Genomic DNA, 12776 nt, shown 5'->3' with positions numbered 1-12776 from the left:
ATAACAGGCCAGATGCACATGGCAGGACAAGCACAGGGAGCCCATGGAGGTAACTCTGAGAGGTAATCAACTGGGCCCCCAAAGCTTGAAACAACACAGTAATGAATAGTATGTGGGTGGTAGTGGTATTTGTGGGAGGAAAGGGGTGATTGGCACAGGAAAGTGGTGTCATAATGCCTGGAAAAGTGGAGGTAGAGGGCATATATCCATCAAACGAAGGATGAAAATGTGGAGGTGTAAAGGAGAGGCAGATGCCTAAATGAAGATCTTTAGACATGTGGCAGCAACAAGCAGGCAACTCCTGTGGAAGTGCGGAAATGTTATATGCACATGGAAGGGGTACCAAAAGACAACCAGCACGTTCAACTGAGATGAGATTTTCTTCACGAGAGATGAGGCAAAAATTTGTGACATGAAGAAGGAAAAGGAAGGGGCCAACCACAGAGGAAACAGGAAGAAGCAGGCAGTCTTCAGAAGCAACAGATTGGGAGGATACCTAAGACGGAGGAGTGGGACAATACACAAAGAAAAGAAGATAGGGAGATAGTAATTTCACAGGTAATGGTAGACAGATGGCCCTGTGCTCATGCAATAGGAAAGATACATCTCTTTTACAGGGAAGAGACACAGAGCGGCCACTAGCACAGAGAAGAGAATAAGAGACTTCATCAGCAGAGGAAATTGCAGAAGTAGAACACATACATAGCTGAAGGAAGTTTAAAGGGTAGCTAAGGAGTGGCAACTTTTATAGGTGAAGGTAGGCCACTTTCACTCATTATATTCAGAGCACTTTTGGAGAGAGAAAGGGCAGACAAGAGGGCAAAAGGGGTACAAGCCAAAACTAAAGTGTTATAATGGTGAGCTGTACTGGGCAGTTACAATCATTCTAATTAGTTGAGAAGACAGAGGTGGCAAATGGGTTGGCATTCCTTGAAAGACTTCCCTACACCAGTGAGGAGCGACACAGACAACAATTGATTGATGAAATGTGGGTTAGGGTCTGACACCTCAATGGTAGCTCTTCTCAGCAACTCAATTGTATGTACCACTGCTCAAATTCAAAAAATGACTTAAATTTCTTATTTCTGGAATGCAAATTTGACATTCTTAGTAGCTTCTAGGCATCCAAAATCATGTTTATTATTTTTACTGTTATATCTGTACAGCACATGATTGCCTATAAGGCATCCTAACGCTAGTCAATATCCACAGTCGGTTAATCTTTTCTTCTTCTTTACCTTGTTCTCTGGTGCAGAGAAGCTCTTTGCCCAGCCAAAATCATTTCTGTCCTCACTAGTGCAGCTTCCTGGCAGGAGGTGGAGACAACATTGTCCTTGGCACACCAAACCCATTCAGGTGTGAAAGAAATCTCCTCCCCCTACTGTGAATGCAGCCCAGGTCTATTCAGCCCAGCCCTGTATCACCCTGGAAAGGCAGGACACACTTCAACCACCCAAGTGGCTGGCTGAACAGAATGCACATCCCCAGCCTCTGTCACTCCAAAGCCAGACAGGAAATACACAACCTAGAAGAGGCGCACTGGATGGTTAGGCAAGAAAATACCTACTTTCTAAAAGTGGTATTTTCAAACCCAGAATGTAAAAATCACCATCACTAAAAGACGCATCTTAACATTCTAAGTTGAGGCATATCAAACTTTATTTTCCCATCTTGTTCCCATGGGCAATAATGCTCATAAGATGCTATGAGCACACTCCTAATTCCATCCTATGGGACAGATAGCCTTACATTAGTGAAAAACTAAGGGGCAGATTTACAAGAAAGTGACATATCTGTAGAGATATGTCACTTTCCCTATACCACCCTGAGAAACCCTTGCACCACCATTGCGCAAGGATTGGACAGATGCGTCAGAAATTCTGACGCATCTGTTGGGGCAAAAGTCACGCATTGCTGGAGTCGTTTCGCAAGCATGACGCAACTTCAGCAATTAATTTTGAGCCCTTTTCCCACTACATTGCATCACTCCTTATGCCTGCTTCAAGGACTCCTAAATGCCTTCTGTGAATACCGAAAGCCTTAAAATTAGGGTTTTTCTCAGTTTAGTATTCACAGAAGTCATTTAGGAGTCCTAAAGTTAGGACTCCTAACTTCTGTGAATACCGAAGTAAGTAAGTGTCTTCTGTGAATACCAAAATGAGTAAGTGCCTTCTGTGAATACGAAAATGGTAGTAAGCTTTGGATTTTGTCTTAAGTTAGTTCTGTGAATCGGGCCCTGGAAGTGTAATACCTAAATAGAATGGATGAGGAAACAATATGATTTATATAGTTCACAGAACATTGAGATACCTTCAAGAGTCAAACTTTTCAACATGCCTTGGGCACAAGACTAATCCCACTAATGCAAGCTAAGCAAGATGAATATGAGGAGAAGATAGCAAGTTAATGTTATCTGGACCATTATGGGTTGCATTCATGAGTTTCACAGAGATTATGTTATACACAATATATACCAATAGAGAGGTTAGGGTGATGCAGGTGTGAAGGATGAGTGTAGTTTTAAACCTGATTGGCCACACCTACAACAAATGTAAATGTGTATGTATTTATATAGCGCCGAATCACCCCTAGGGGTATCTCGGCGCTGTACTCATACCGCTGAAGTAACCCTTCCTGGCTTTCCATGTGAAGTGTCCACTCCTGGGCACCCCCATGGTGAAGCCAAGCATCCCAGCGCTGTTGGGGCCGTTGTGGAGATTAAGCAAGCTATTGCCCAGAGTTGCAGCGTGGGACCCATGATTAGAATAGGCACTGAGGCGAGAATATCCGGTCCGAGGAATTTATAGCCCGAGACCCAGCCGCAGCGGGAATCGAACCCTGGTCCCGGACCAGTGCTCTGCATCGAGATCTGCCGCTCTAACCATTGAGCCACACTTCTCCACTTCAGCAATATGGGTGATTCAGTAGTGTTGCCGCTAACAGCTTCCGGAGTGTCCAGTACCAATCTTGGAGTGACTTTACAAGGCTATACTTCATTCTAGATTGCCTGACCTCTTTATTTAGCTTCTCAAATACGCCTGCTCAGTAAGCCTCTGGGTAATTGTTAGACCTGGCACCTGGGCTCCCTTCCATTTTTGCTATTGCCTCATGTGTTTTTGCTGGTGTTAGATGGTTTGGGCAATCTGCCACTGCTGCCAGTGCCACAGTGCAAGTGCTCCCTATTGTAAATTGATGTATGGATTGGTGATTCCATGATTGGCTGATTTGGTTTACTTGTCAGACCCTATTACAGTGCACCAGGAGTGCCAAGGGCTTGTAAATTCAATTGCTGCTGGTGGGCTTGCAGCACTGGTTGTGCCACCCACAGAAGCAGCCTGTAAACATGTGTCTAAGGCCTGCAATTGCAGAGCCTGCGTGCAGTCTGGTACTGTCATGCTGACTGGGCAAGTGCACCCACTTGCCAGTCCCTAAACCTTCCCTTTTCTTCATATCAGACACCCCTATGGTAGGCTCAAGGGCAGGGTGCATTGTAAGTATAAGGTATGACATGCCCTGGTGTGTGTTGCATGTTCTAATAGTGAATTACAGTCATTTTCGTTTTTCACTATTGCATGGCTACCTATTCTCCATAGGACAGAATGGGCAGTTTGATTATTACATCCTATAATCCTAACTGACTCAGAGAACATGGTAGAAATTCGAATTTAGTATGCCTGAACTCAGAATGATAAAATACATCTTTTCGTGAAGTTGGTTTTAATATTCTGTGTTTGAAAATACCACTTTTAGAAAGTAGGTATTTTCTTGTCTAACCATCCAAACCTGCCTCTGCTAGGCTGTGTATTCCTTGTGTAGAGTTTGAGTGACAGGGGCTGAGGAATTCCAGGAGACAGGGTGAGTCAGTACATTGCTGAATAGAGAGATCTGCATCTAGGTGGGTGGGAGGAGTTGCACCTAGGACCTGAATAGGGCTGTGCCTTCCCTCCACAATGCTGGCTCCACCTCCTGTGGTGCGTCTGATGTCACAGCCCTGCACTCAAAAAGGAAAGAAGGAGTCATGTAAACAAAGTGCTCCAGGACTGACCAGAACTGGTTTGGACTAGGCAAAGGCCTCTCTGCCTTCAGAGAGCAAAGAGAAACTTGGTATAAATATTTGGGACCCAAACCCAAGAACTTTAGATCACTTTGGGCAACAAGAAGGAACCTTTGCTGAGGAGTGTAACCAGAAGAAACTGAGGAGAGACTATCCCTGATCTGAAGTGCTGCTTGGGGGATTGGCCTGCAGTGGTTGGCTGACTGCCAAAGAAAGGAGAAAGGACTTTGTGTGCATTTTCATTCAACTTGTGAAGGATTTCCAAGGTCTTGGAAAAGAGCTTGCCTCCTGCTGAAGTCTCAGGGACAACTGACTTCACCCACCAGCTCCCCAAGAGTTCTCTTGAAGTGCCTGCAGTTGTGCTGGACTTTTTGAGGACTTGCGTGTCGCAAGGAGCTGGCAGCGCGACTCAAGAACAAGAAGCGTGTCGCCAAACTGCTGCTGCCGCTTCACAACACGAAGCGCCTCGCATCGCCGGAGAAGAGGATCTACGTCGCAGCAGACGCTGCCGCATCTCTGGGAAGCGTGTCGCAGAACAATCGTTGAGTCAACGCAGGTCCACCGAAGCGCCTCGCATCGCCAGGAGAAGAGGATCGACATTGCAGCAGACGCCGCCACATCCCTGGGAAGCGTGTCGCAGGGCCTGTCGCGGCTCATTGTAGGAGACGAGGATCGACATCGCAGCAGACGCCACCGCATCTCCGAGAAGCGTGTCGCAGGGCCTGTTGTGGCTCATTGCCAGAGAAGAGGATCGACGTCGCAGCAGACGCTGCCGCATCACCGAGAAGAGTGTCGCAGGGCTTGTCATGGCTTGCATCGTTGTGGAAGGAACTCGCATCGTCAGGGGGGAGGATTGACATTGTAGCAGATGCTGCCGCATCACTGGGAAGTGTGTCACAGGGCCTGTCGCTGCTCACATCATGTAAAGCATCTCGCATCGCCGGTGAAGAGGATCAACGTCGCAGCAGATGCCGCCGCATCACCGGGAAGCGTGTCGCATCAAGAAGAAAGCGCCTTTCTTTGTTTATTTGCACCGGATCTTCAACGCATCACAGTCCTTGCAAAACTTTAATTGCCCTGCGTGTCGCATCTAAGGTACATTGAACACTGAGTGTCGCATTTACCATCTTTAGAGAACTAAGCTAAATTTTACCATTTTAAAGTAACAGTATTGTGGATTTTTGTCGTTTATGGTCTTGTGATGAATCTATATAAAGAATACTTATTTTTTATATAAAACTTGTGTGCTGTCCATCTGTAGTGTTGTCACTTGATTACTGTATGTGTTCGCAAATGCTTTACACACTGCCTCTGAGATAAGCCTGTCTACTCGTGCCAAGCTACCAAGAGGGTGAGCAGGGGTTATTTTAGGAGTGTACCCCTTTACCCTGACTAGATGCAAGGGTCCCTATTTGTCACAGGTACCTAACTATGCCAACTAGAGACCCCCAAATCTAGAATTGGTGATCAGCGGTGAGGATTTTGGACTTGCATTTGTGACTCATGTACAGTGATTGGTGAACACTACTAGTGAGTGCAGACCAAAACGCAACCACATACTTTTGGTAGATTGTTTTTCTGGGACTTTCTATTTTTGAAAAGAACTGCCAAGTTTAACCACCATGAAGAAAGCATCATCCATAGCATCTGTTGATTATGATTGGGTGGAAGAGAAACTAGAATGCTACACTGTTACCCAGCTCAAGCATTTCTGCAGAAGGTTCAAAGTTTCAATGACCGGTCTCTCCAAGAAGTATGAGTTCCAATAGGCGCTGTGGGCCTGGTTTGAAGGAAGGAGCACCCCTAGCATGTGGAGGGGGCAGATAATGCAGATGAGCAGCTAGAGGGGTCATTGGGTCCAGGAGGGAGGAAAGTAGTCTCCCCAACTAGTAGCAGTGTTTCTGCCAGAGGCCTGTTCCCAGAAGAGCTGGCAGACAGGAAAGAAAACAGGATGCATGAGATGGAGCTGGCCAAGCTCAAGTTGGGTGGGCAACTGGTGTTAGAAAATAGGAAACTGGCCCTAGAGGAAAAGAAAATGCAGTTGGATCAAGAGAAAAGTTTGAGGGAGTTGGAATTGAAAGCCAGGAGCTTAGAGATTGCTCCCTCTGATGGCAGCACACCGTCATTGCCTGTTGAATCTAGAGTGTTGTTTCCCAAAGATATGGTGAAAGATTTTTTTTATGAATGATGATATTGGGCTGTGGTTCAAGGCCTGTGAGGTAGCCATGTCTTCCCACCAGGTCCCTGAGAAGGATTGGGGAGCGGGGTTGTGGGAGCGGTTCCTTAGTGAGGGGCGGGACACACTGTTAGATTTGCCTTCTGAAGTCTATAATTCACATCCCCGCATGAAAGATGCATTAATGTCCAGGTATGGTTTATCTCCTGAATTGTACAGACAGAGGTTCAGGGGTTGCAAGAAGATAGAGAACAGTACCTGGGTGGAATATGTCACTTTTTTCTGCAGAGCAATGGATGGTTGGGTGAAGGGTAGCAAAGTTGAAGATTTTCAGGGGCTCCTTGATTTGATTGCATGGGAGCACTTGTCCAGTAATTGTTTTCCAGAGCTATGCTAGCACCTGATTGATAGTAGGCTGACTAATCCTAGGAAGCTTGCTGAAGAGGCGGACCACTGGGTCAGTGCCAGGTTCCACAAGGGTCACATGGGAGATTCAGTCAAGAGTGGGCAGGGTCCTCAGCAGAAGAGTGGGGGGCCAAGGGTAAACAGAGGGAGTTCCAGAGAAGGCCCTAAAGTAATCCCAAAGGAAACCAAGGGAAAGGTTCCCAGCCTCCCCAACAGAAACCGTCAGGGGCCCCGATAGGTCCACCTTTTCAAGGGGGACCCCTGAGATGCTACAAATGTGGGGACCTGGGTCATAAAGTGAATGATCCCAGGTGCCGCCAGTTTGTGAAGACAGCACCCCTTGGCGCAGCCCCCCCGGCAGATGGCTAGTGTAGCCCTGAGTGAGGAGATGGGTGCCCAATGTGGGTGGGGGCCAGCAGAGATGTCCCTTGTCTCTTTAGGAGACTGTGAGGTGGTCCCCAGGACCCAACTGCTTGATAACACTAAGAAATACCGACAGTGGGTGACCATCAATGGCCATAGAGTGGAGGCTCTTAGAGATACAGGAGCCAGTGTGGCAGCTGTCAAGTGTCACCTGGTATCTCAAGAGCAGGTTGTCCCCAATGCATTCTATCCAGTTGTTGCTGCTGACAACACAGAGAGCCACTGCAAGGTGGCTCAGGTTCCCTTTGAGTGGGGGTGGTCTCTGGTACTCTTCAGGTAGCTGTGAGGCCCGCCATGCCTGTTGACTGTTAGTTAGGGAATAATCTGGAGAGCTCACCTTGGGTGAAGGTGGAGAGAAGTGCTCATTTAGAAATGTTGGGTCTGCCTGACTGGGCATGTGCCACCACACGGTCAATGGCAGCCAGTAGGGGTTCTCAAGAGGACCTGGAGCCTTAGAGAGAGGAGGCAGAGGGCGCAGGAAACCGGCCCCCGAAGTTCCCATGGTCCAGGAGGGAGCAGAGCCTGAGGGGGATGCCCTGGAACCTACAGGGGAACAGGTAGCTGAACTGGGGGACCTGCCTGAGCTGACCCATTGGCAGCAAGAAGGAGGACCCTCCAGGGAGGAGTTCAGTAAGGAGCAGAACAAGTGCCCTTCTCTTGTGGGTCTGCGGCAGCAGGCTGCAGACCAGGCAGCAGGTCATCAGTCTGGGTCACATTGGGTCTACTGGGAGAATGGTCTCCTGCATTCTGAGCCTAAGGTTGCTGAGCCTGGGTCAGCCCGTGTGCTGGTGGTACCCCAGCACTTCAGAGCCTTCCTACTGGGGCTGGCTCATGATGTGCCATTGGCAGGACATTTGGGGCAGGACAAGACCTTTGAGAGGCTTGTCACCCACTTTTATTGGCCCCAATTGCACAGGAGTTCAGACACTCACTGCAGGACATGTCAGACTTGCCAGGCAAGTGGAAAGAGTGGGAGGAAGCGCAAGCCTCCTCTCCAGCCATTCCCTGTGGTCAGCACCCCCTTTGAACGGGTGGGTATTGACATTGTGGTGCCACTGTACCCCAAGACAGCCAAGGGCAACAGGTTCATCCTGGTCTTGGTGGACCATGCCACCCGGTACCCGGAAGTCATACCTCTGAGGACAGTGACGGCCCCCGTGGTGGGACGAGCACTGATGGGAATTTTCTCCAGAGTGGGATTCCTTCGCGAGGTAGTGTCTGACCGAGGTACTAACTTCATTTCCAAGTATATGAAGTCCCTGTGGCAGGAGTGTGGGGTAACCTACAAGCTAAATTCTCCCATTTTTAAGTAACAGTATTGTGGATTTTTGTTGTTTATGGTCTTGTGATAAATCTATATAAAGAATACTTATTTTTGATATAAAACTTGTGTCGTGTCCATCTGTAGTGTTGTCACTTGATTACTGTATGTGTTCGCAAATGCTTTACACACTGCCTCTGAGATAAGCCTGTCTGCTCATGCCAAGCTACCAAGGTGGTGAGCAGGGGTTATTTTAGGAGTGTAGTGTACCCCTTCACCCTGACTAGACGCAAGGGTCCCTACTTGTCAGAGGTACCTACCTATTCCAACTAGAGACCCCCAAATCTAACAGTAATCAACCTGTAGATGTACCTCCCATTTATCACTAAACTGTCACAAAATGGGTTTAGAATGAATATGTTCCACCAACATCACTCTCTTATGCAGCCCTCAGTGTTTCAAATATTAATGGATCGGAGATTCCAGAATGCCTTGTGTTGGTGAATCCAGTCTACATCTAACACAATGTTTCAGCTGAATATAATACAAATGTTGCCATTTTTGTCAGGGGTGTAAGTGAAGTTCCTCCTGCATCATTTCAAAGGTTTTAAGTTCTGCCTGCACTATCAGTCCATGTAATGTAATAATCCCTGCGCTTCTGAAGGCTTCTTTTGTGATGGAAAAGACTTCTGTGTGCCTCAACTGTACTGATGTCTGGATCCTTAATGGTGATTTTTGTTGTCATAGGCAAATACAGATCAAGCTTGTGCCCCATGACATAGACCTGTCTCATGGATTACAATCTTCTTGGATCAGGAGGGGTGTCCAAAGTGCTATCCTTCATAATTGTGGGGGAAGGCTGCTGTCTTTATCAGTAGTTAAGCAGCACAAGAGCAGTGATGACAGCATACCATGTGGTGATCAGTATGAGTGAACAGGTTATTTTCACCTTTGTCACTGGAGTGAGATGTACAGGCTCAATCAACGTATGTTCTACTGCTGTGTGCTCAACTCACCCTTGGCCTACATTGATTTGGTGTGAAGTGCTGTGCAGTGCATGTGTGATGTACATGTTCTTGATGCATGTGCACCTATGTATGGCACAATACATGGGTAATGCAGTACTGTGCAGTGTGTGTATGTTATATGCATGTGCTGGGTGTATGTGTGCCTGTGAGTTGTACAATGCATGAAGTATGTAGAGCAGTGCATGTATGATGTATGTATGTGCTGGGTGTATGTCTGCCCCTAAAGTGGTGTAATAGATGGCTGACTCTGTTTACCATTTTAGGAGAACCGAGGCTGGATGGTGAAGCATGAGGCAGTATAGGAATCCCCCAGACAGACGTGTCTATTGCTGCATTCTGGTAAGCTGGTTGGAACACACTGGAGACGGGGAGAGCCAGGATGCCCCACTACACTCCAACGGGTGCTCTTTGATTCAAAGAGGCCGCAAGGAAGGAGCTTGGGCACATCTCAGATGGGGCTGTTTAGAGTATCATGAAGAGTTGCTCTGAGGCCTTGGGCAAACCTTTTGATACACACATCACTGTGATTCCGTAGATTTGTCTGGGTAAGATATGTTTCATCTGGGTTCTTTTAGTGTGGAAAGAATTCCAATTCTATACGGGTTTATTCAAAAGTATATAGTCATTTATTTGCACTGTATTCGTGAGAGTGGTTGAGAGAAAAGGAAGAAAATGACACAGCCAACACGTGTTTCGCCCCTTACATGGCCATCCGGCCTGGGGCTTCCTCAGGGCTGTACATACAAGATTAAGTAGAATGAATATAGTAACATTCGGTTAGTCTCGTGAACAAATAAAGGAAGGTGGGGAGGTCAGGTGGGGCGGGGTATTAGAGGGAAGAGAAGAGGAAAAAGAAAGATAGAAAAAGAAAAAGGTTTGGGAGAGGAAGGTGCACATGTTTGCATAGGAGTGTTAGTTAAAATGCGAGAAATGACATTAAGGGTGGAAGGAGTGTGTGTAGGTGGGCGCATAAAGATTTGGTAAAAAAAGAAAAAAGAAAACAAAAGGTGGAAGTACCACGTTTGTAGAAAAAGGGGATGTAGAAGTCGGGAGAAGGTGAGGTTTTGGATATTAGAAAAAATGAAATTGTAGTTAGGGATAAACATATATTCACGACACTAACCAAATGTTACTATATTCATTCTACCTAACCTTGTATGTACAGCCCTGAGGAAGCCCCAGGACTATACCCAGATGAAACATATCTTGCCCAGACAAATCTACGGAATCTTGTTTAAACTAGGGGGCTAGGGGTCTCTCCCCCTGTCACGGGCAAGAATCGGTACGAGAAGGATTTACGCTTAATATCCGGCTAGTAAGGGATTGGGACCTCTTTTCCCCTCATTTTCAGAAATCATTCCAAAAGGTCATATCCCTGAAAAACCAAAAAGCTTTATTAACCCTTGAAGATAAGACACTGAACATTACAAGAAAGAAACAGTAAAGAATCTAACTGTATATAAGACTTTGATCTCATGGCATTCTGCCAAGACCGTCGAGCACAATGTTCAACAAGAGTTGAGGAAACATTTTCCACTGAACCAGTAGCCAATAGGAGCACAACGCCCAAACCTAACCCGACATCGGCACGAAGTACATTCCAAAGTCTGGAACGCGCAGTCAAGAGAGAAACCAGCAAATGGTCGGAAGCAGAATCCCTGAAAAAATATCTTGAAGCTGACCGAATCCCACGGGGATTAAGAATTTTAATCTTTCCCCCTTCAGACACTACAAACCCCCAATACATTAGTAGATGGGAGGAGAACCTCAAAGAATGTTCTACCAACATGATCAGACAACTTATTGATCATGCAGAAGAAGAATATAACAATGCAAAAGTTGAAGTTGACAGTCTAAGTAAACATATCGAGGATTCCAACTGGGGAGAACTCATCAAGAAAAACTACGAGATCCTCAGTCAAATAATCGACGAATTCGAAGAAGACATCATCAAGAGAAAGAACCGCAAATTCAGAAGGGACCAACTGGATTATCAGTTTGGAAGAGTATACACATTCGCAAAAAAATAAGACACAAAACCACAGGATACAACAAACACGGACAGTGCGCGACAACAACCAGGAACCTCCACCAGCTCCGAAATTGATTCACCTGCACCGGCACCAGAAGGTGAAAACTCACGATGCAAAGTAAATTTTTTAGAGGAGGTACTACGCTATCGACTCGGTATCAAAAGAAAACTTCAAACACCACAAATACTTCAACCACGGCAGGTTCCCAGCAATTTGGACACCAACAGACTCCAACAATAGGCGTCACTACGAGGTCAAGGAAAAAGGAGATGGAAAGAAGAACTTAACACCCGTAAACCTAGTAAAGAACCTATCCCATATCCAGCTATCAAACCAGGAAACCAGTATACTCAACAAAGGCCTCTCTTTCTGTCCCACTGCCTCATGGAACTTGACGAAAACACAAATAGACCTGTTCAAATTCATCCGCAAACTAAAACTTAAAGTTTTCTTTGCTGACCGAACTAGGAGACAGGAACCTCCACTCACTACTATAACCTCAGGATTATCAAGTCAAGAACTAGAACATGTGGACCTTTTGACTCATCTCAGTGAGGAAGATAACGATTCAGATACACTTACTACGACAGCACTTGAACTAGAAATAGAAACCAACATTTCCATAGACAGTAAACTAACCACAAAATCTACCTTTATACCACAACTACCTGCTGGCAACAGCATAGATGCCTTCCACCTGGCAGTTACACGTGATATGGAACATGAATACACCAAATCCCAAAGAAAATCTAAGTATCTACCACAAAACTCCACAAAAGAGGAGAGGAGGGCAATCAAACAACTAAAAGACAGGAAAGACTTGATTGTAAAAGAAGCAGACAAGGGAGGAAACCGGGTAACAATACACATAGATGATTACATCCTTGAAGCAACTCAACAACTTGGGGATAACACCTGCTATGAACTCCTTACCAGTGACCCAACCAAGGACATTCTTAAATCAATCAAAACTAAGCTGGACAAATGGTACAGCCTAGGTCTCATATCCCAATCAGAAAAATCATTCCTGTACATTCCATACCCCACCATGCCCACTCTTTACCTCCTCCCCAAAATACACAAAGGCATCTACCCCCCACCCGGAAGACCAATCATAGCAGGGATTAACTCACCCTGCTCAAGGATGGGAGAATACGTAGACAAGAAACTACAAGGACTGATGAAGGAAATACCATCCTTCATCCAGGATACAAAGGACATCCTCGAAAAGCTTCAAGACATAACTTGGGAACCCGACTTTATATTGGTCTGCATTGATATCATCAGTTTGTACACGTCTATTGAACACCGAGATGGATTAACTGCAGCACAACTATCATTATGGACACAATCAGCTAAGTTACTGGAATGTAACAAAATGACTCTTGAAATGTTG

Source organism: Triturus cristatus, chromosome 2_2 (assembly GCF_964204655.1).
Source record: "Triturus cristatus chromosome 2_2, aTriCri1.1, whole genome shotgun sequence".
In the NCBI taxonomy this organism is placed as follows: domain Eukaryota; kingdom Metazoa; phylum Chordata; class Amphibia; order Caudata; family Salamandridae; genus Triturus; species Triturus cristatus.
Note: the sequence above shows the minus strand (reverse complement) of the source record.